Here is a 23064-nt window from a genome sequence, read left to right on the forward strand (position 1 = left end):
TACAGGAATAAGTGCTGGCGAGTTTATCTGTTGTGTTAACTCCTCCTTTCGGTTTGTTGCAATGTCGTATTATTTCCGGCTTCTTATGCTTTCTAGAGACATGATACAGCATGGTGTATTGTAGAGAGTTATAGAATAGCTTTATTTTCCTTTTTGCCTCGTACGACCAAAGTTACATCCCTCTGGAACCCAAAGATGATTGAACGTACAGTTGTGGTATTGCTTGGCTGTATTTCGTCCGCAATCCCAGAGTTGCTGTTCTGAGAGTTTCTACTCATATTAAATTTTTCTTAGAAGTTTCTTGGCAAGATTATACACCGTAAAACAATTATCTGTGGTTCAAAAATTGCTCTGAGCACTATGGGACTCAACTGCTGAGGTCATTAGTCCCCTAGAACTTAGAACTAGTTAAACCTAACTAACCTAAGGACATCACAAACATCCATGCCCGAGGCAGGATTCGAACCTGCGACCGTAGCGGTCTTGCGGTTCCAGACTGCAGCGCCTTTAACCGCACGGCCACTTCGGCCGGCAATTATCTGTGGTAATGTTTTCCTCAGTTTCCTCAACATCTTCAACAAACCTCAAAACAACATTTGTTTCTCGTTGTCCATTTTCCAGTTTTTACGTCAGATAACAATCACAATTTTACCTCATATTTTTCTTTGCGTTTTGAAGGTATATACTGCCGGAAGGCACGCCTTCCTCTGAATGGAACCATTTGCTTATCCACTGTGACATCTTCGTAAGGAACGAACATTATGGGCAACTGTTCCAAAAACATTTCAAAGAAATTTCTGGTAGCAGCCAGTTTATCATGATGTCGCCTAGCTGGTCGATCATTTTTGTTGTAAAATCTGAAAAATCTGTTGACCGTATGCAGACGCTGAAGTGACATCGTTGCACGAGAAACTGGCGGAGCATTCCCGTTTTCCCATTGTTCATTAAGAGATTCTCCAGTAGGTTTGTACAGACAAGCTAGTATAAGATGTCCCAAGTAAGCCTTCAGCTCCTGACTTGTTTTACGAGTGAAAGTCGTATTTTTGACTTGCGATACCCATCTCATTTCTATGTTGGTTTCGTTCAAAATCAATATCATCCTCTCTTCAGTTATGAACAGATACTTTAGTTTCGTCAATCCGTTAAAGAGCAAACCCCATAGGCCCTGGAACAGGATGGAAAATGTTTTCACATCTAAATTAAAAATCTAAAACAAAGAAAAATAAAGTAAACTAGAATGAAATACAATGCCATAAAATAAATTACAAAGAAACACAATAACACCTAAACCTGACAATAAGCAAAAAGTAAAAATACAGTGCATACAAACCCCAAGGATTTTTTGCATGATAGAGGTTTTCATCTCCTTAGACAGTTTACACAGAGCAGGTAAAAGGATAACCGTGAGAAGCCCTGTCCCAGCATCGCGTTCTCCACCAAAACAATCACTAATGCTTGGACCAGGTTCCGAACCCAGAAATACAACTATGACAGCCCAGCGCCTTAGTCTCTAGTCTATGATGCAGTGCAATAATAAACATAGTATTCCCATAAAATACATTTTCGTATAATATATTTATTATGCTCACCTTGCTGTTGACTCTGTAGGAAGATTTGTAGACTAATTGTGCCATTACTCCTCCAACTATGTAAGTTTCTGTATACAACGATACACTGCCTTTATCTACTTCACAATCACATCAATATCCTCTCTTCCAGCTGATACGTCATCATCATTACTTGAACCATCAAGAAAATCTAGAAAAATCAGGATTAACGACAGAATCATCTACCATTTCATCATCTGACTCATTCAAAAGCCTTTCTAACTGATAGCCACTTATGAAACTTCTACACATTTTGGCACGCAAAACCTGGCTAATGACGTAGTTGTTATACTCGTACCTATTCCTAAAAAAATAACAATGTGAAATGCGTCTGAACCATTGTAGACCATACAGTGACAATCCCACTTATTTCAAATAAAATATTGTTAGAATTCAAACGACAATTTTTGTCTGAGTCTAAACGACCCATTCACAATATGTGTGTCAAAGCTGTGTGTGTCCGATATTATTTTATATTTTGAAATAAAACTGGGGATTAAGCAACGTCCTTTACGACTTAAATATTAATCGTGGTTTTCAGTGAATTTTAGTAAACTAACTGAGTAAGTTAGATCCATTCACAATAAGAAGGTTAAACGGCCAGTGTTTTAGGAAAAGAACTATGGGTAGAGATGCTGGGAGCAATAGGAGGTCTTCAGACATGTGTCTTCAGGTTCATCCAATGAGACCTGTCTGGCTTGGGAGAGCCTGCCAGCAACCATGGTCAGCCTTGCGACAGGACAGTGACGTACAGAAATCTATCATTGATTAAAATTTATTTATTTACTAGTCAATTCTAACACATAATATACATCTGTGTATATGTATTCCTCCAAATCTCGTCATATTATGTAGGTTTTATTGCCTAATTGGCAAAAGTTCTGCCCCATTTTACGATATTTCGTATTTCGTTACTTATACAAAATATTTACGTCTCGGGTGGAAGGACCTTTTGGTAACAACTCAAAAAAGAAAGTAAATAAGAAAGGCGAGATACACTGTAGGTTTGGTTTGTGTTCTCGTTCAAAATGGGCAGGTAATATAGCGACCTACATAAAAGAATATTGGAGTGTACGCTACAATCTCCATCCTGCTTCTTAGAAGTAAATACGATGATGCAGCCGTCCTAACCAATCTTCGGTTGCTGGGTAATGGGTATGTAACATTAACTACTTCTCATCTACTGACAGTGCTTTCACTCAACCTGAGGGCCAAAAGGTGAGGAAAAGGGTGCTGTAGGTGGTCACTACGGACACGAAAGCAGCAATGAGGCTCAGCCGCACGGTGAGAACTCCCAGCAGGTTGGCCACTGGGCGTCCAGAGGACACCTGCCGCGCCAGCAGCCGCAGCTCGCGGTGGGCGGCGCCGCCCACACGCCGCCCCTCCAGCAGCAGCTGCGAGCACAGCCTCTGCGTGCGCCTCGCTTCTGTCTCCACACAGTGAGCGGGCACGACGAGTATCGTCAGATGAGCAAGACTGAGGAACACACTCAGATTCCCCTGCCAGCTACTGATATTACTCATAGCTAGGTACGATAATTTTGTTCCAAGGAAGTATACCTGAACAGTCACAAACATTGAAATTGATACGAAATATGACACTAGAAAAACCTCATGAGCAGAGACAGCTAATTCTGACAATTCACCCAGTTTTGCATGCACTAATGTGAGAGTTCGCACATAGTCTGGTACCCTCCAAAGAATTCTAGGGTGTGATTGTAGACTCCCTCTGTACAAAGACTGTTTCTTTACAGAAATGTTACCATAATATGCAACGTCGTTACTTATATCGCGAACGCAAACATTCAAAAGCGAAAGTCTGTATCTAATCACAAATTGTAAATTTGCAAACCTCAAAAGTGACAAAGTGGTAGCAATAAAACCGCCCACAGTAAAGACTAGACTTAGCCTATGGTCATGAGATTTAATAATCGTCAACATTGGTAAGTAGTATGAACAACCGTAAAAAAATAGCAAAACCAGTTGTAGTTTTACTATCTTCTTCTCACTTGTATTCACAGGACCAATATGAATCATCAGAAGTTTGTCACATGATGCTATCAACTTAACCACTGTCTCATATTTTTGTGTATTGAAGAAAACATCTGACACTATCGAAACGAAAGTCATTGTTGACAAACTCACTAATCTGAAAAGTGATATGACGTTCACTATAGACATTGTAGGGAACGGTCTGCAGTAGAAGTGTGCGGAGAAAAACCCAGAAATCAGGTGCGATATGCTGGTGAGAGTTACAATAACTAGATCCGATTTTAATTTCTTCACAGATCCAGTTTTCATATCAACCGTAAATGGCATGAGACCAAGCAACTTGCATGTGAAGTGGAATGGCTTGGTGGCCAATAGAAGTGCCTTAGTGTTTCCTGGCAGCAATGGGTGAGATTCATTCGCTGACATCACCTGCAAAAGGGAACAAGAAAAAAAAATACACTGTAATCATACTTCACAATAACACCTATTTTATAGGTAGTAATGAACCGGTTTTCAGATTTCTGGGCCATCGTCAGATAACCTGACTAAATAGGGAGCCAATATATCACAAGCACATGACATTTAGCAAAGATATAGCGAAACAAAAACACAAACACAATGAATTTAATAAGTAACATATGAATGAACAGTTTTTATATTACTTTATAGTGAAAGATCTAAAGTATAAGAATGTACAGGCAATAAACGGCACACACTTGAGAATCGTCACAGAGTACTATGTTACGTAAACAAAATAACTACTGTATGGAATGATCACACACGAAAAAGTTTTAGCAGAGCGGATGAAAGAGTCTGTGGAATGTGGAGAATAACAGTTATACAATTCATTGAAGGGGAACTAACATATGTAAAAATTATAATCATATAAAATGGACACACAAATATTGGTACATGTAAAATGTAGGTAATGAAGAGGTGGGTTAGAATCCAAAAATACTCCTGCTGACAGATGATAGGAGAAAGTACACAAAAGTTCAGGTAAACTATGTCATCAAAAATATTCGGACATCCCCAAATACATACGTTTTTCACATTACGTGCATTGTGCTGCGACCTACTGCCAGGTACTCCTTATGAGAGATCACAGTAGTCATTAGACAACGCGAGGAAGAAGAATGGGATGCTCCGCGGAACTCACGAGCTTCGAACGTGGTCAGGTGCTTGGGTGTCACTTCTGTAATATGTCTGTACGTGAGATGTCTACAATCCTAAACATCCCTAGATCCATTCTTTCCGATGTGATAGTGAAATGGAAACGTGAAGGAATACGTACAGCACCAAAGCGTACAGGCTGACCTCGTCCGTTGACTGACAGAGACCGTCGACAGTTCGTAATGTGTAGTAGGCAGACATCTGTCCAGACCATCACACGGGAATTCCAAAGTGCATCAGGATCCACTGCAACTACTATGAAAGGTAGGTGGGAGGTGAGAAAACTTAGATTTCATGGTCGAGCGGCTTCTCATAAGCCAAACATCACACCGGATAATGCCAAACGACGCCTCGCTTAGTATAAGGACCATAAACATTGGACAGGTGAACGGTGGAAAAACGTTGTGTGCAGTGAAGAATCATAGTACATAATGTGGCGATCCGAGGGTGTGAGTATGGTGAATGCCCGGTGAACGTCATCTGCCGACGTATTGTAATGCCAACAGTAAAATTCGAAGGTGGTGGTATTGTAGTGTGGTCATGTTATCCATGGAGGGGACTTGCACCTCTTGTCGTTTTGCGTGGCACTATCACATCACCGGCCTACACTGATGATTTAAGCACCTTCTTGCTTCCCAATGTTGAAGAGCAATTCGGGGATGGCAATTGCATCTTTCAACACGATGGAGCACCTGTTCATAACCAACAACGCATAACGCTAAGGGTGGGCCAACACAATATTGAATTCCAGCATTACCGATGGAGGGTGTCATGAACTTGTAAGTCATTTTCAGCCAGGTGTCCGGATACTTTTGATCACACAGTGTACAGAAAGAAATAGTGCAGTATTACAGACTAAGATAAGTAATCAATCGGGAGTAAACAGTAGTTAAAAAGAAATGTTTGCAGGAAAAAATTACGGTACAGAAAAGAAAACGGTCGCCCGAAGGGCAGACTCAACTCATAGAAAGGTCAAAATAGCTTCCGGTTAACTTAAAAGCAAACATGTCCAAATTACGAGTGTAAAAGGAACTCCAACGTCAACCACAAACGAAAGCGAACATCAGTGGAAGTAGTACTATGTTTCCTATGTGGATAGAAGAACATAAAATAGATATGCGTATGTAAGGCATGAGGGATCCATTATTAATATCTGAGATTGAAAGAACTTTACAGGACATGTGATCGAACGAATCACAAAGCATAGATAACACTCGTTCGGAGTTTCTGAAGTGACTGCAGGAATTGGCAGCCAAATGTTTCTCCAAATTAGTGTGTGGAATCTCCAGGCAGTCTTTTGGACTTTCGGAAGAGTGTCAGCCACACAGTTCCTAAGTGAACAGGGTAAGTAAGTGGCGAGAACGGCTACCCAAAACGTCTGACAGGACAGGCGTTAAACTTTCTGACCAAATGAGTAGAAAGAATTTTGTGAACCTGTTACACAGGACAAACGAAACTAAGCCACGACAAAGCGGTGCAAGGCTTTTGAAATTCCCAAAACAATAAGAACGATATATATGGAATGACGGGTAATGAACAATAAGAATGGTAAAATAAGAGAGAAGGGCGTGAGGCAGAAACACAGTCAACTTTACCAGTATTCAATCCTCAAACTAAAGAATTAACGAAATAAATAAAAGGAAGATTCTAAAGTGGGATTAAATTTCGGGGTGGAAGGATGTCGCACAAGACTTGCGGCCGACAAAGCTCTCGACTCTAATAGGATCTTTATAATGTGATGAACCGTCTATTGACTACACTGTTTGAACTGAGAGTAAATCAAGGAAAGACGAACGTATTAAGCAGTTGCGGAAATGTGATTATGAGTAAATATAACATCGATAATGGGGACAACGATGTCGACGAAGTAGAAGCACTCTACTAAAGCAAGTACACTAGTATCAAACGTATGTCAATTTGAGGAACAAATCTCTACGAATGTTTGTTACGAGCTCATCAATCTGTGAAGGTGCGTCATGGACTGTGTGAAGATAAGAAGGAAATGGAAGAGTCTGAAACTTGTTATACTGAAAGATGCTGAATATTACATAGACTGATATAAGTATCCAGGTGGTTGCCACAGAATTGACTAACGGAGCAATATACGAAAAATAGATTGGAAGGTATGAAGTTATTTATCAAGATATCAGAGAACATTCACTATGTTACTATACGATAAAAACTGAAGGGGACTAGAGGGATGAGAACAACACAATTAATAACTGGTTACGTATGGTCGAGATGCCACGATGTAATAAGCAGGTCGTGACAAGGGGCGGGTTGAGGAGCGAGGGGAAATCGTCTGAGGTCGCGCAATCCAGTGTGCTGACGACCAAACTAAAGAAAAAAAACAGTTTTATGGATAATAATGGGAACTCCACACCAAAGGTTTCCTAATATTTTGTGCTGTCTCCTCAGTGTCCAGGAAACTTGAATTTTTGTTTAATGTCACAGTCTTTAAATAGTTCTTCATTCAGTGAAATGCCACCTAAATGGTAGATGTACCAAATGAGGAAAATGCTTGTTATTATAATTTATTACTGTTGTAAATAGCAATAAGCGGAAGAGTAAAACTGGCCCAGAGTGCTATTTATAAACTACATCGAGTTTTCAAAGCGAAATATCTAGTGAGACTGTACCCATCAATGTGTGTTATTGGTTTCGACTCACGGCAGGGAAATATGAACTTAACTAGCAGAAAGCATTCAAGAATGAGGATCGTTTTGTGAGAGAGGGATGTATGCATGATTCGAATTACCACGAGAGTAAGAGGAAATAAGATTCAAATGTAGTAAATAGCAGAGACCTAATCCGCGCAGTACTAAAATTTAAACGTATATGGTCTGGAGATAAATGGAGGCGAGTGGACAACTGGTGAAGTTTCTTGTTCCAGTCGAAGAGGCAGGCAAAGACTGGTTCTACGTTGTAATGGATGTCGAATATCGTCTCACAGTAGGAAATACGGAAGATCATCGTGTATGAGTGTCACTGAAGATCATACTATTCCAGGAAAAGTCAAGGAGAGAAATTCACCCAATAGTGGATGCTTATTTACTCATGACTGTTGTAACTGTGGTGCTCTGTTTGACTTCCTAAATGTGTCAGACAACCAGTCTCAAAGTATCAAAGTCAGTAGTTGCTTCAGAGCTTAAGAGAATGGTTAGAACGGAGCATGGTGTCAGCTAGACTGAGTCAGCAGAGAATTACAGCTTGGTCCGAAGCGGCCTTCCTCTTGCCGGCGGTGTGTGACGTCAGCAGCTCCGTCAATATATGTGCCTTCCTATATAGTCTCCAGGCGGTCGGTGAAATATCTATAGGTATGCAAATCTTAGGCTATCGATTTCACTGTGCAAAGGCAGACACGATAAGAGATAGTATATCCCGAATTCATTAGTAGTACGACTACACGATAAATACACAAGTTTTGCTTTTATCCTCAAAAGAATTAATTTCAAGCCATAGTGAATAATTATCCCCAGGGTGGAAACACTACTTTAGCGCAAATGCAACGTGTCGCCACTTTTCATGTACGAAACTATTGATTGCATCCGATTGTGAGGCAGTGGAAGTGAATCCATAATAGAATTTTATTTCTCCTTGGACCGACTGCATCGATCGTACATTAACATAAAATAGTTTCAGTACAAGATACGGTTTGTAAATGTGACTGTAGAACACGAATGGTATGAAGTTATAAAATTGAACTAGTAACTGGCGTGAATTTAAACAACTATAATACCACGACTAGCAGGTTTGAATTCGAATATACCATTACCGAACCTTAAAGAGTTGCGAGACAAATAAAGTATTATCTAGATACGAAAAAGAACAATAAAACCTAGTAACCTAGATGGAGGCATACAGCGCCTGTTGCTTTAAAACGCCAGTCGCTTTCGTCATTTCAGCATGAGGTCATACGAAATAATAAACAGCCAGTTTCACGCTCGCTGGTGGCGAATTCAGCGAAAAAGCTGACACAGTCACGTACCGCATGTAACCAAACAGCTCCAAATGCAGTATATATGGACGCTACCAGAGGGCCAGCATGAATGAGTTCCAGCCAGCAGCAAAGCTGCATCCTGCCAGCTACTCTGAGGATCAACAGCCGACAACAGAAACTACGTGAGTCACAACTAAGCAGGTGCGCTAAGAAAAGAAAAACAAGCCTTATCGATTTCCGGACTGCGATTAGTGGTTTGATTTGTACAAATATTCCTCTATACGTTTGTCATTTCCATTGTGACATGCAACTGAACCTAGAGGTAGAATTACAGCGATTGAAACTGGTTCCTCTTCATGATTCGTGGCCTGGAAAAACATCGTCAGACGCTCCTGTGTGTTATCTAATCCTAACAGAGTGTTAGGTCTTTGTGACGGTTTGTTTTCATAATTAGTTGAAGTATGACGTAGGATAGAAATGTCGTCTGTGTTTTACATATACGGTATGTGGGTTATCATACACTAGTAGTTAGCTAGTGTCTGTGCTTCTCGGCACATTGTAGAAAGGTGTAGCTTAATATATTAGAAGACCAGAAAGCTAAGATCATCAGTCTCCTATTCACTCCCCCCATGAGTGTGCATGCTGAGATATTGAGTAATTTTTTGCATGCAAATTGGAAGATAGCGTTTAAAATATTTGCATGCATCTACATCACATCTACATCGATACTCCGAAAGCCGCCGTATGGTGTGCGGCGGAGTGTAGCCCTACCCTGTACCGCTAGTAGCCATTTCCTTCCCTGTTCTACTTGCAAATAAAGCGAGGAAAAAACGACCATTCATATGCCTCCGCATGAGGCCTAATTTCTTGTATCTTCTCATCGTAGTCCTTACGCGCATTGCTTGATGGTGGCAGTACAATCATCCTGTAGTCAGTTTCAAACGCTGGTTCCCTACATTTTTTTCACTGCTGTTTCTCAAAATGAACGTCACCTACCCTCCAGCGATTTCCATTTGAGTTCTCCAAGCATCTCCGTAACACTTATGTGTTGTTCAAACCTATTGGTAACGTATCTAGCAGCTTGCCTCTGATCTGCTGCGATGTCTTCCTTCAGTCCGACCTGGTGCGGATCCCAATCACTCGAGCAGCACTCAAGAATATGTCGCACTCGCGTGCTATATGACGTCTCCTTTGCTGGTGAACCATTCATTGCTAACATTCTCCAAATAAACGGAATTAGACGATTCGTCCTCCCTACTACAGTTCTCATATGCTCGTTCCACCTCATCTCGCTTTGACTGAGTCAAGTAGGACACTAGTAATACTGTGTGCAAAAATTACAGGTTCGTTCTTCCTACTCATCCGCATTACCTTAAATTTTTCTACGTTTGGGGCTAGCTGCCATTCATCATACCCACCGGAAATTTTGTCTAGTCGTCTTGTATCTCCCTACAGTCACGCGACTTCGACACCTTACCATACAGTACGGCATCATCAGCAAATAACCGCAGACTGCTGGCCAGTCTGTCCACCAAATCATTTAGGCCTATGTATATAGAGAACAACATCGGTCCCATCACATATCCCTGGGGCACTCCTGACTACACCCTTGTCTCTGATGAACACTCACCATCGAGGACAACATACTGGGTTCTGTTACTTAAGAATGGGTAGCCTTGAGGGATGAAATAGTGAAGGCAGCAGAGGATCAAGTAAATAAAATGACGAGGGCTATGAGAAATCATTGGGTAACCGAATTGATATTGAATTTAACTGATGAAAGAGGAAAATATAGAAACGCGGTAAATGGAGCAGGCGAAAAATAATACAAAAGTCTCAGTAAATGAGCTCAACAGAAGGTGCAAAATGGCTAAGAGGGATGGCTAGAGGACAAATTTAAGGATGTAGACACAGATATCACAAGAGGAAGACAGATACTGCCTACAGGAAAATTAAAGAGACCTTCGGAGACAAGAGAACAACCTGTATAAATATCAAGAGCTGAAGTGGTAAATCAGTCCTAAGCAAAGAAGGGAAAGCACAAAGGCGGCCGCACGGGATCGCGGCACGGTCTGTGACGCCTTGCCACGGTAGGCGCGGCTCCCACCGTACGAGGCTCGAGTCCTTCCTCGGGCTAGGATGTGTATGTTGTATTTAGAGTAAGTTAGTTTAAGTTAAGTTAATTAGTGTATAAGCCTAGGGACCGATGACTTCAGCAGTTTGGTCCCATAGGAACCTAACACAAACTAAAAAAAAAATTGCAGGAAGCCGGAAGGAGTGTATAGAGAGTCTATACAACGGTCATGTACTTGAGGGCAGTAGTCTGGAAATGGAAGAGGACGTAGATGAAGATAAAGTGTGAGATATGATACTGCGTGAAGAATTTGACTGAGCACTGATATACATAAGCCGAAACAAGAGCACGGAAGTAGACAACATTCCATTAGAGCTACTGATACCCTTGGGAGGGCCAGTCAAGACAAAACTCTACCATCTGGTGAGCAAGATGTATGAGACAGTCGAAATACCCTCAGACGTCAAGAAGAATATAATAATTCCAATCCCAAAGTAAGAAGGTGTTGATAGGTGTGAAAATTACCGAACTGCCGGTTTAATAAGTCACGGCGGCAGACTACTAACACGGATTCTATACAAAAGAAAGGAAAAGCTGGTAGAAGCCGACCTCGGGGAAGATCAGTTTGGATTCCGTAGAAATATAGGAACACGCGAGGCAATACTGACATATTATAAGACAGGTTAAAGAAAGGCAAATTCATGTTTCTAGCATTTGTAGACTTAGAAAAAGCTTTTGACAATGTTGACTGGAACACTCTCCTTCTAATTCTGAAGGTGGCAGGTGTAAAACACAGGGAGCGAAAGGCTATTTACAATTTGTACAGAAAACAGAAGGCAGTTATAGGAGTCGAATGGCGTGAAAAGGAAGCAGTGAAGGCGAAGGGAGTGAGACAGGGTTGTAGCCTCTCCCCGATGTTATTCAATCTGTGTACTGAGCAAGCAGTAAAAGAAATAAAAGAAAAATTTGGAATAGGATTTGAAATCCACGGAGAAGAAATAAAAGCTTTGAGGTCTGCTGACGACATTGTAATGCTGTCAGAGACAGCAAAAGGCCTGGAAGACCAGCTTAACGGAATGGACAGTGACTTGAAAGAAGAATATAAGATGAACATAAAAAAAAACGAGGATAATGGAATGTAGTCGAACTATATCAGGGGATTCTGAGGGAACTAGATTAAGAAATGAGACACTAAAAGTAGAAGATGTGTTTTGCTATTTGGGGAGCAAAGTAACGGATGTTGATCGAAGTAGAGAGGATATAAAATGTAGATGGGCTATGGCAAAGAAAGCGTTTCTGAAGAAGAGAAATTTGTTAAGATCCGTTTAAATTTAAGTGTCAGGAAGTCTTTTCTGAAAGCATTTGTACGGAGTGTAGCCACGGATGGAAGTGAAACATGGATGATAACCAGCTTAGATAAGAAGAGAAGAGAAGCTTTCGAAATGTAGTGTTACAGAATAATGTTGAAGATTAGATGTGTAAATCACGTAAAAAATGAAGAGGTACTGAACAGAATCAGGTAGAAGAGGAATTTATGGCACAACTTGAATAATAGAAGGAATCGATTGGTAGGAGACGCTATGAGGCACCAATTTACTTTTGAACGGAAGTGTGGAGGGCAAAAGTCGTAGAGACAGGCCAAGGGATGAATACACTAAGAGGATTCAGAAGGATGCAGGTTGCACAAGCTATTCGGAAATGAAGAGGCTTGCTTATGTTAGAGTATCATGCAGAGTTGAAACTAACCAGTCTGTGGACTGAAGACCACAAGAACACAACATGCTAGATGAGGGGCCAATGCCGAAGGCTGCTCTTTGTTAAATCGAACTGGTATTCCATCCGAACCTGATGATTTATTTCCTTTCAAATCTTTCAGTTGTTTCTCCACTCCAGTTACGCTTAATACTATGTCATACATACGAGAGTCTGTCCGACAGTCAAATGATGGTATGTTTGTACGGTTCCCTTGTAGCTGGTGTTCTCAGGTTATACGCTAGCCGCCACCCAGGAACTTCTCGAAGCAAGTTTGGAAACATTAAACTTTCTGGCAGATTAAAACTGTGTGCCGGACTGGGACTCGACCTCGGGACCTGTGCCTTTCGCGGGCAAGTGCTCTACCATCTGAGCTGTCCAAGCACGACTAACGCCCCGTCCTCACAGCTTTACTTCTACCAGTACCTCGTCTACTACCTTCCAAACTTTACAGAAGCTCTCCTGCGAACGTTGCAGAACTACCACTCCTGAAAGAAAGGATATTGCGGAGACATGGCTTAACCGAATTCGAGTCTCGGTCCGGCATACAGTTTTAATCTGCAAGGAAGTTTTACGTCAGTACACACTCCGCTGCAGAGAGAAAATCTAATTCTGGAAACATCCCCCAGACTGTGGCTAAGGCATGTCTCCGCAATATCCTTTCTTTCAGCAGTGCTAGTTCTGCAACGTTCGCAGGAGAGCTTCTGTAAAGTTTGGAAGGTAGGAGACGAGGTACTGGCAGAAGTAAAGCTGTGAGGACGGGGCGTGAGTAGTGGTTGGATAGCTCAGATGGTAGAATACTTGCCCGCGAAAGGCAAATGTCCTGATTTGGAGTGTCGGTCCGGCACACAGTTTTAATCTCCCAGGAAGGTTCAAGTTTGGAAAGATTGTCACCCCACAGCAAAACTGGCAGAAGTAAATACCTAGAAACTGTAGTTGAGTGGGTGCCACGGCAAACGTATCCTACCAATGACTAATTGGATGTGGCAGGAAATTCATCACCGTGATGGACAACGTTGGGGGAAAATGTACAGAGTTGTCGGCGCAGGCAGCCTCAAGGGTAGTCACGCTGAAGAGTCTGGTACCCTTTTGGACGATGGGTGAGAGATGAGTCGGAGGATTATGAGAAGAGTTGAAGTATCCAAAAGCGTCCCGACTTTGCCTTTTGGAGGCTTGTCATTTCTACTGAGTTTTCAGACTTTTCGTCTGGTCCCTGCATTCATTCAGATTTTCCCTGTTATCCTGTGACATCCTGAGTCAAACGACCATTATTGTTGTTCTTTGCTTGAATCTTTAGGCCCCTGCCTGTTTCACCTCCTCTGACCTCAAATTCCGAATATAATGTAGACAATGTGGGGGTCATGATCGCAAACAATATATGCGGCGTGTACGTTAGGAACTTTCAGGTATCCGCTCTCGGAGAGGACAGTAGCACCGTATCCGCCGCTGTGCAGCTGTTTTACCTGACGAGTACGTAGGGAGGTTACGCGTCACGAAGCAAGAAGTTTGGACGCTTTGGTGACACCTCCAAAGCTGTGATAGACGCCAAAAAATTTTACACTGAGATTCGGCAGGAAGCAACGTACTCGCAACGTCCATGACTGCACATAACACCAACTCACGTCGTGTGATGAGAGAAAGTGGCTAAATTCGTGCACTACATATCTTATTACTGAATTGTGTCTATGTCCAGGCAAACTGGTCCATATTCAATGTCAGTGTTTATAATTTCTTAGATATTGTAAGAAATGTAAATATTTTGCAGCTCTGTGTTTTATCATTTTGGTTTCCTATATTTTGGCACCAAGTGTAGTTCCATTATCATTTCATTTCCTTATTTTATTGCAATGAAGTGTGATTCAGTATTTTATGTAAGTCTGCAAGCAATCCGTGCACATTATAAAAACTGGTTGTATGTATGTACGTCCCACATCTTCTCCTAAACCACTGGACCGATTTTAAACACACCTGGTACACATATCCATCACTGAGCGCCAACAGTCGCTGAGTGGGGGAGCGGGGGTGGGGAAAAGAACCATGTACCTATTTCAGGAGATATTGTGTCATAAACAATGAGATGCGTTTAAAACTGCTGCATCATGTTTGATCTTTAAATTGATTGCTTCTTTGCTACTCACCCTACTCCTAACATATTTCGCAGACAGCATCCACATATGTCGGAGGATGTACCAACAGAAATCTGTCACTGTACGACACATATTTCAAGACATATGAAGTCATAAGCATTGATATGTGTGAAGAACTTAGGCTTCTAGCAAAAAGTTTTAATACATTTATTCTTTACTACTATGACACTCCTACAGTCGAGTCAACTTCAGGAAATACCTGTCGTCTGGTTGTGCGTTTGACAACTTTCAACAAAGAGACGCAAACGGCCATAGGTGAAAATAATAGCATTCTGTACAGCTGTGAAGAGGCGTTGCCATGGTGGCTTGCACAAAACTGCGTTGTAGACGTGTGAAACCACTGCGTCTAGCTTACAGAAACAGTCGGGGACACTGTAATTATATATTTCATCATTATGCATATTTCTCTGTATGACTGTTTCATATTTTAAAAGACTTGTTTCACGAATACGCAGAAATCAAACATTTTCGATATTACGCTACGAATAAATTTCATTTTTTTTGTTTCCGCTTCTAATTGAAAAATTACAAAATGAATACCTAGGCCCTGTAGGTTTTTCACCTACTTGTCTATAAAACAGAGTTTCAATTTTCCCTAATTGCTAGTGAAAAGTAAGTTATTATCGATTTCATACTATCGTTATATGTCACTCTTCGGACAGCAAGTGTACATTAAAGCAAGCTTTGGAGACGGCTGCTTGTCACTCGGGCAAACCTCTAAGGTGAACGCGGGTTCCAACTTGAGCTTTCTGATCTTTCATGTATTTTAAGGGCTGTACTCCACTCAATGTTGTTCGAGTACAGATTTTACTTTACGCCAGACAATCTCTCAATCAGAGAACCTATCATCTCGTTTTCCATTAATCAAATAACCTTGTGGTAAGCGATTGTCACGTCTATAGCTCACACGCTACATATCCATCACTATCGAATGCGCATCTCTGGTTGTTTACCACTTCATATGGTTCGCAATTGCTCATCTTGTTGTTAAGACTTTCGGGACCGACATAACTTTGGTTAATCAAGATGCATCTTAGAAAACTCATTGCGAAACACGTATTTCAAAAACTTTGAGAGATTTTATTGAACTAAGAATGCCCTGTGGTCTAGGGATAGCGTCTTTGGCTACTGATCAAAACGACCTTGGACCAGGATTCGATCACATCCAACGATTCAATTTTCAGTAGAAATATTATCAGCAGTGGTCACCGAAGGCTACCAAAGCTTAGGCAGTCACTCTTCATCAGCCAACGGCCTTGTCAGCGCGCCGGCGGAGGGTTGTGGTGGGAGAAAGCCCCTAAATGTCGGGATAATAAGTAACGATTCACGGCATGTTTCAGAAGCCACATCTAAATAAATATTACATAATAAGTATGAGCAGAACACTCGATCAGTTAGTGAAAAAAGAGTAATGATGATCACGCCATCACTCAAAGATTACGGATTAGTCCCCCACATTCGGAGCTCATATAGGGGAGATCCAAGTGGGTACTGAATGTGGGAGAAAGACTGAATAACCAGTTCTAGTGTAACCTTCTCCGAGTTGCAATGTGAGATCTTCAAAGTTTACTTCTGATAGGGAAGGTACAAAATATTATAATGCTCAGTCTGGATAAAGTTTGTGGGTCAGTGAAGCGAATATAGGGAATATCACCAGCATTAGAAAGTGGTATACAGGTTTGGGACTCTTTATTAATAGGACTGCAAGGCCGAATCTGATTTACGCCATAATTAATAGTTCAGATGTACAATCCAAGATTTCAGGATTGACACGGTGCCCCACACTTACAGACTGTTAACCAAGGTCCTAGCATACTCATTAGGGTCCCAGATATGTGAGTGGCTCGAAGACAAGTTACCTAATAGAATCCAGTACGTTGTCCTCTACGGCGAGTGTTCATCAGAGGCAGGATTGCCCAAGAAAAGTGTATTCGGACTGCTCTTGTTATCTACATACCTGTAAGATAATTATATTTTTGTTGTAGCTTCTGTTTCCAGTAATTTATGGACACTCAAATACTGTATGGGACGGTGACAATTACGCTGTACGTTCGTGAAGTTCAAATTATTAATCAAACTTTTCACGAATAACAATATAACTTAGTCACGGACACTTACTGCTTCAACTGAATGATGGGATACCAAGAAGTTCTATTGAGCTACTTGACTGCACAGTTGCCAGTATCTTGTCGTACATACGATGCAACTAATGACATAAAAACGGGTAGCTCCTGCACAGACGTCTCGGTGACGCGTCGTCGATACGCGCCTGCTACTGTCTCTAATTAATGACGTCAATATACCCTACGTCCATTACTTAAATGAGCGCAGATCGTAAGATATCGACAACGGAACTTTATGCAGCAGCGTACCGACTTGACTAATAAATACTGAATCGTTGAAAAATGATGAATGTGAAGAATGTGGAGTCTGTGGAGTTACTTATTATTTTAATTTGACTGTTAGATCACTATTTTCAACGGTTGGTTTAGCTGTTTCTTTACTTCCATTGCTTCATGAAATAGTTATCGCGGCATTACCGCAAAGATGACTTAGCAACCAGAATCAACTACAAAAAGACGGCCGCTGTGACCGAGCTCTTCAAGCCGCTTCAGTCTGGAACCGCGCGACCGCTACGGTCGCAGGTTCGAATCCTGCCTCGGGCATGGATGTGTGTGATGTCCTTAGGTTGGTTAGGTTTAAGTAGTTCTAAGTTCTAGGGGACTGATGACCTCAGATGATATGTTCCACAGTGCTCAGAGCCACTTGAACCATTTCTGAACTACAAAAAGCGTTCGTCTGTGAGGACTGCGGGTACCGTGGTTTGGTGCTCCCGAGCGTCCGGACGAATGAGGGCATCCCTCACACACAAAGGATGCTGGAGCACAGATTTCAAACACACTGTTTTGGTGTCGAACTGAAGGGTCACTGGTTTGCTACTTGGTAAGATGATTCGTGTTGTTGTAATTCATCGTAGGCATTGCGAAACTGCAAAATTTTGTCGTTGATCATTCGGTGAGGTAGTTACGTTTTATCGTTAAATTTTAATCAGTTCAAGTTGTGTAATTGCTATGGACAGTTGGAATAGACTTGCTGTACTTGTTTCATTAGTAATATTTTGTTTCTCTGCGAGGTCAGTAGCTAAGAGGCTTGTAACAGAATTCGACTTATTCACTTAATCTGAAAACTATTACAGTCAGTTCAGTCCCTTTTCCATCAGTTTAATTTCCAAAATGCCTTGTATCAACCATACAGGATTCGTTCACATTATAAGTACGTATTTAAATTTTACCTAACATGTATCGCTTGTAAATTAAGGCAGCCATGTATTATTTTATTTACTTGGTTTCACAAGTCGGTTGTATGACGTGGTATCTGAATACTCCCACGTCGTACGATTTCCTTGCCACTGGTTTGTTATTTAAAAGCATTACCATGACTGATACTCTGCAGCTATTATACGATCTCACCATGCCGTACGGTAATTTTGGCTCTACGAAGAGAGAAATTCCAACACTTTCACATGATATTTCAAATCAAAGATCACTTTCAGTATTATCAATATTACGTATGCCCTTCTTCGAACGCATTTTTCGGGGTAAGTGTGACAGTGTAGCAACTTGCGGAGACGATGTACTTGGCTCTACACAAGTGTACGTGTTCGATGTTTCGTATTTAACCATCACGATTACGAATCAGTGGACACTGTTTATAGGTCGAGTTGCTAAAATACATTCACTATTGCTGAAATATTACAGATCGCTTTTCTTACTTACTTACGTTCAGTTTACATCATCTATGCTCACTATTTACCATAGAGCTACTGAAGTAAGTGTGAACAGGTACTACTATTTTTCATTTTGTAGGTCGTTTTTATTGATCTACTTCCTTCTTTGTAATTTGGGGTTTACTGTTGATTATTGTGACGGAATGTTGATTATTCGTCTGCTGTCGCTTATCTGGTAAATATATATTGAGATTTCGGAGATTTAGAGGAAAGATACTATTATTTTTCTACTATCAGCTGTTCCGCTTATGTTCTACGGTGGATTGGTGTCCTATACTGTAGAAGTTTTTTTTGTGGTTCTCGGTATTCATTATGTGTGGCTCGGTTCTCCCGTCAGGTAAAATCGTTGCAAGTCTTCTAGCAGACGCCACTTCGGCGAATTGTGTGTTCATGATGAAATGATCATGAAGACAACACGACACCCAGTCTCCGGGAGGATAAAATCTCCGACCTGGCACGGGAATCAAACTCGAGCTCCTAGCGTAGTATTTTGCTACTCTGATGACTCATCTATCGCGGTGGACGTTAGGAGATGGAGAGGACTTGTAACGAAAAGCAGTAGTTTGGTAGGAGTCTAGATAGGTGTGAGAAGTCCAAATTGGTGTAGCAGACTGATTCTAACAACGTTTAACTGTTGTAGTGTTGCTTTGAGGGGGGGAGCAGGTGATAAGTAGGGTTGACACTGCAGTCTAGGAGTATACCTGCTTTGATGCTTTGTCAGATAACCCTGCGGATTCTACCACCTGTCATGTTCAAATTGAAAAACCGTATGTTGGACTTATTTGCTTACAGGACTTGATAAGAATGTTAGCAGCATAAAGGATAAAATAAAGGCTAAGTAACAGAATAAGCGGAATTATTAATGGGCTATGACAAGGTATAACAACAATAACAAAATAACTATAACATGAAATGGTGCAGGTAAATTAAAAGACCAAGTAGGAGACAAAGCAAAGGCACATAATGAGAAGTTAGAGGATACTGCTGGCAGATTGACTGAAAAGGTGGAAACTATTTCAAGAGAGCAGCACACTAACATTAATGCATTAGAAGCACAAATTCAAAATTTAGAACAAAAGTTAGACTCCAGTGCAGAAATTGCTTCAGGCAGGTTTACTGTCCTCACTATTTAGGGTAGTCGCACTCTGAGTAGGAGAAAATCTGTACCAGAAAACAGATTTGATACTGCAGATTTTAATGAAGATGTGAATAGACATCATAAGTCATTACAATGAGGTTTCCATGTTTCATTTAATGAGAGGAGTGTGTGAAATCTGAGACAAATCTGTCAAGGAGAATGACACTATTCCAAGTCAGTAATATTAAAGGAAAGGGTTTACTGAGACACGTGTCTAGGACTTGGTCTGTATTTGTTATCATATGCTTCTACAGTGATGAGCTACCTGTCACATTACTTGTCAATAAAATGGCCTTCACCTTAAGGGTCTCCACTTTTTTCGGCAGTGTATTCAAGTTCAGTGAATTTAATTCTTTTATTACGCCGCCTTCGTTCCAACGGTCACCCACCCCTCTTTACATTCTGTACGCTATAATCTGTAACCCACCTTGCACGTGGAAGGGCATAGTTCTGAGACCGATATCTTTTTCTTCTATCCTGCTCCATTTACGAATGATGCATAAGCGAACTGTCAAAAAGCCAGTTCATGAGCTCTGTTTTCTCTGGTTTTCCCACTGTACTCATTTCGCGGAACATATTTGGGAGAAAGCAATGTGTTTTCTGTTTTTAGAAATTTTAACACTAAATCTGCCTGTCAAGCAAATCACTTGTAATGTTTACCACTATAGCTTCATGCGCATCAAGTAACAGTCTCACGCATACTAAACTAAACTGTGACACAATTTATTCCTCTCTTTGACTTTTCTATATACTCCTGTGGATATTATGCCAAAACTTCGGCAGAATCAGCAACGATCAGCGGGCATGAGGAAGAAGTGAAATACTGTGTCATGATGATCTGTCCATTGGCAAAATATTCCGGATTTGGTCCCACATTCGGGTCCCCAGGAGGTGCTGCCGAGTGGGCGGTGATCGTGAGAAAGAGATGGAATAACCAACGAAAGGGTGACACTGTACGAGCCGGAGTGTGAAATGCCGGAAGTTGGAACGTCGTAGGAAAGCTAGGAAATCTGAAACGGGGAAATGCAAATGCTCAGTCCAGATATAGAGCAGATCAGTGCACTGAAATGAAAAGGATTTCGGGTCAGACGACCAAAGGATAATATTAACAGTAACAAAGGATCGTATAACGGGAGTGCGATTTGTTATGAATGGGAAAACATGACAGAGAATGAGTTACTGTAAAGAAATCAGTGACCGGGTTTGTGTCACCATATGCGACATCAAATCAAAGCAGAAAACGATTGTTCAGGTATAAATGACGACACCGAAAGCACAAGATGAAGAGATACAGAAAGTATATCAGAATATGGCTATTCATCATGTGCAGGGAAATTAAAATCTGATAATCATGAGGAATTAGCACGCGAATGTATGGAACGGAACAGGAGAGAGAGTTCCTGGAGAATGTAGGATAGGTCGCAGAAGTGAGAGAGGAGAAAGACAAGTTGAGTCCTGCAAGAAATTTCAAATTGCGCTAGTGAATACTCTGTTCAAGAGTCAGAAGACGAAAAGGTGCTCTAAGAAAAGAGCCGGAAACATGGGAAGATTCCACGGTCGGACACAGATTCGGAATTCAGGTATTGGATTGTAAGGCGTAAGGTTGCGCGATATTTCTGTAGTGGAGAATGATAAGACGCTTTTGGAGATCGCTAATGGTGGGGAACTCCTGTAAAGAATGTCCCACTAGGCAATTCAATTGAAAAGGATTGGACGTCGCTAAGAAGGGCAGTCGCAGATGTAAGACTGTCAGACATTGATACAAGGTAGGTAACTCCCAAGAAACCCTGGGTTGCAGAAGAAATATTGTAACTTAGGAGGAAGTTCATAAATATTCAGGGAGAAACAGTAGTACAGCAATATAAATAATTTGATAATGAAATAAAGAGAAAGTGCACGGCAGTCAAGGCAAAATGGTGACAGGAAAAATCTGAAGGAGCCGTAAAAGAAATTACCGTCAGAAGGACTGTCTCAGCATATAGAAAAGTCAAAATAACTTCCTTGTAATGAAAAGCAAGGATTCAACGGGAATTCCTTTGTTACAAGCAGATAAAACAGCGAATAGGTGGAAAGAGCCCACTGAACGCCTGTATTAGGGGGGGGGGGCTGCTCTTCTGACTTGATAAAATATGGAACTGAAGTCGGTAATGGACACGTAAAAATTTCAGCACTAAAATCAGAATTTAAACCAGCTCTGGAAGACTTGAGATCAAATAAAGCAACTGGGATAGGAAACATTCCCTTGGAATTTCTAAAATCATTGTGGGAAATGGCGACGGAACGACTATTCAGGTTAGTGTGTAGACTTCATGACACTGGCGATATACCATCAGACTTTCTGAAAAATGTCGTCCACACATTATCTAAGATAGCAAGGGCAAATGGATGCGAAAACTATCGCACAATCAAGTTAACATTGCGTGCATTCAAGCCGCTGACATGGGTAATGTACAGAAGAACGGAAAAGAAAACTGAGGCTATATTAGATGATCGGTATGGCTATAAGAAAGGTACAGATCACAAAACGGCAGTTTTGATTTCGCGCTTTATACGAGAAGCAAGACAGAAGAAAAATCAAAATATGCGTATAGGATTTATGGAAGAAGCGTTCGAAGATGTGAAATGGTGAAAGTTCCGAGAATAATAGAAGTAAGTTACAAGAAATTACGGGTTGTATACAATATTCATAAGGACCAGGAGGGAGAAAAAGATAGGGAGACCATAAACGAAATACTCGGATACGAAAGGGTGTAAGGCAGGGATTCAGTATTTCGCTCCTGCTGATCGATTTATAATTCGAAGAAGCAATGCCGGAAGGTTCAAGAGGATAGCAGTGACGAAATTCGCTGATGACATCATTATTCTCAGTGAAAGCGAAGAAGAATTACAGGATCAGTTGAATCGAATGAATAATGTTAACAGACTGTGGATTGAAGATAAATGAAAATAAGACAACGAAATGAGATGCAGCAAAAATGTGAATAGTGAGAATTTCAACACGAAGCTGATGGTCACGAAGTACGCGAAGATAAGTAGTTCTGCATAAAATTCTGACTAGCACAAACAAAGGTGGTATTTCTATCCAAGAGCATTCTATTGGTATCAAACGTATGCTTTAATCTGAGTTAGTATTTTCTGATAATATATGTTTGAAACATGGCACCGTGTCGTAGTGAATCATGGACAGTGGAAAACTGGAACAGAAGACAATCGAATCGCTTGATATGTGATTGTACAGATGAACGATGGATATCAGATGGACTCAGTGTGTCTGACTCTGTGGGTGCTCTAACGCTCGCGGACCGCACGCCACCCGCTAACCTCACCTCCCCCCCCCCCCCCCCCCCCACTCACCACCATCAAAATTTTATTGTAGTACGCAGTCTCTGACCTCTCCCCCCCCACCCCCTTCCCTAGTCGAAATGTTTCAGGTACTCATTACAAACACAACGTGG

The sequence above is a fragment of the Schistocerca serialis genome, chromosome 5, assembly GCF_023864345.2.
Source record: "Schistocerca serialis cubense isolate TAMUIC-IGC-003099 chromosome 5, iqSchSeri2.2, whole genome shotgun sequence".
Taxonomy (NCBI): domain Eukaryota; kingdom Metazoa; phylum Arthropoda; class Insecta; order Orthoptera; family Acrididae; genus Schistocerca; species Schistocerca serialis.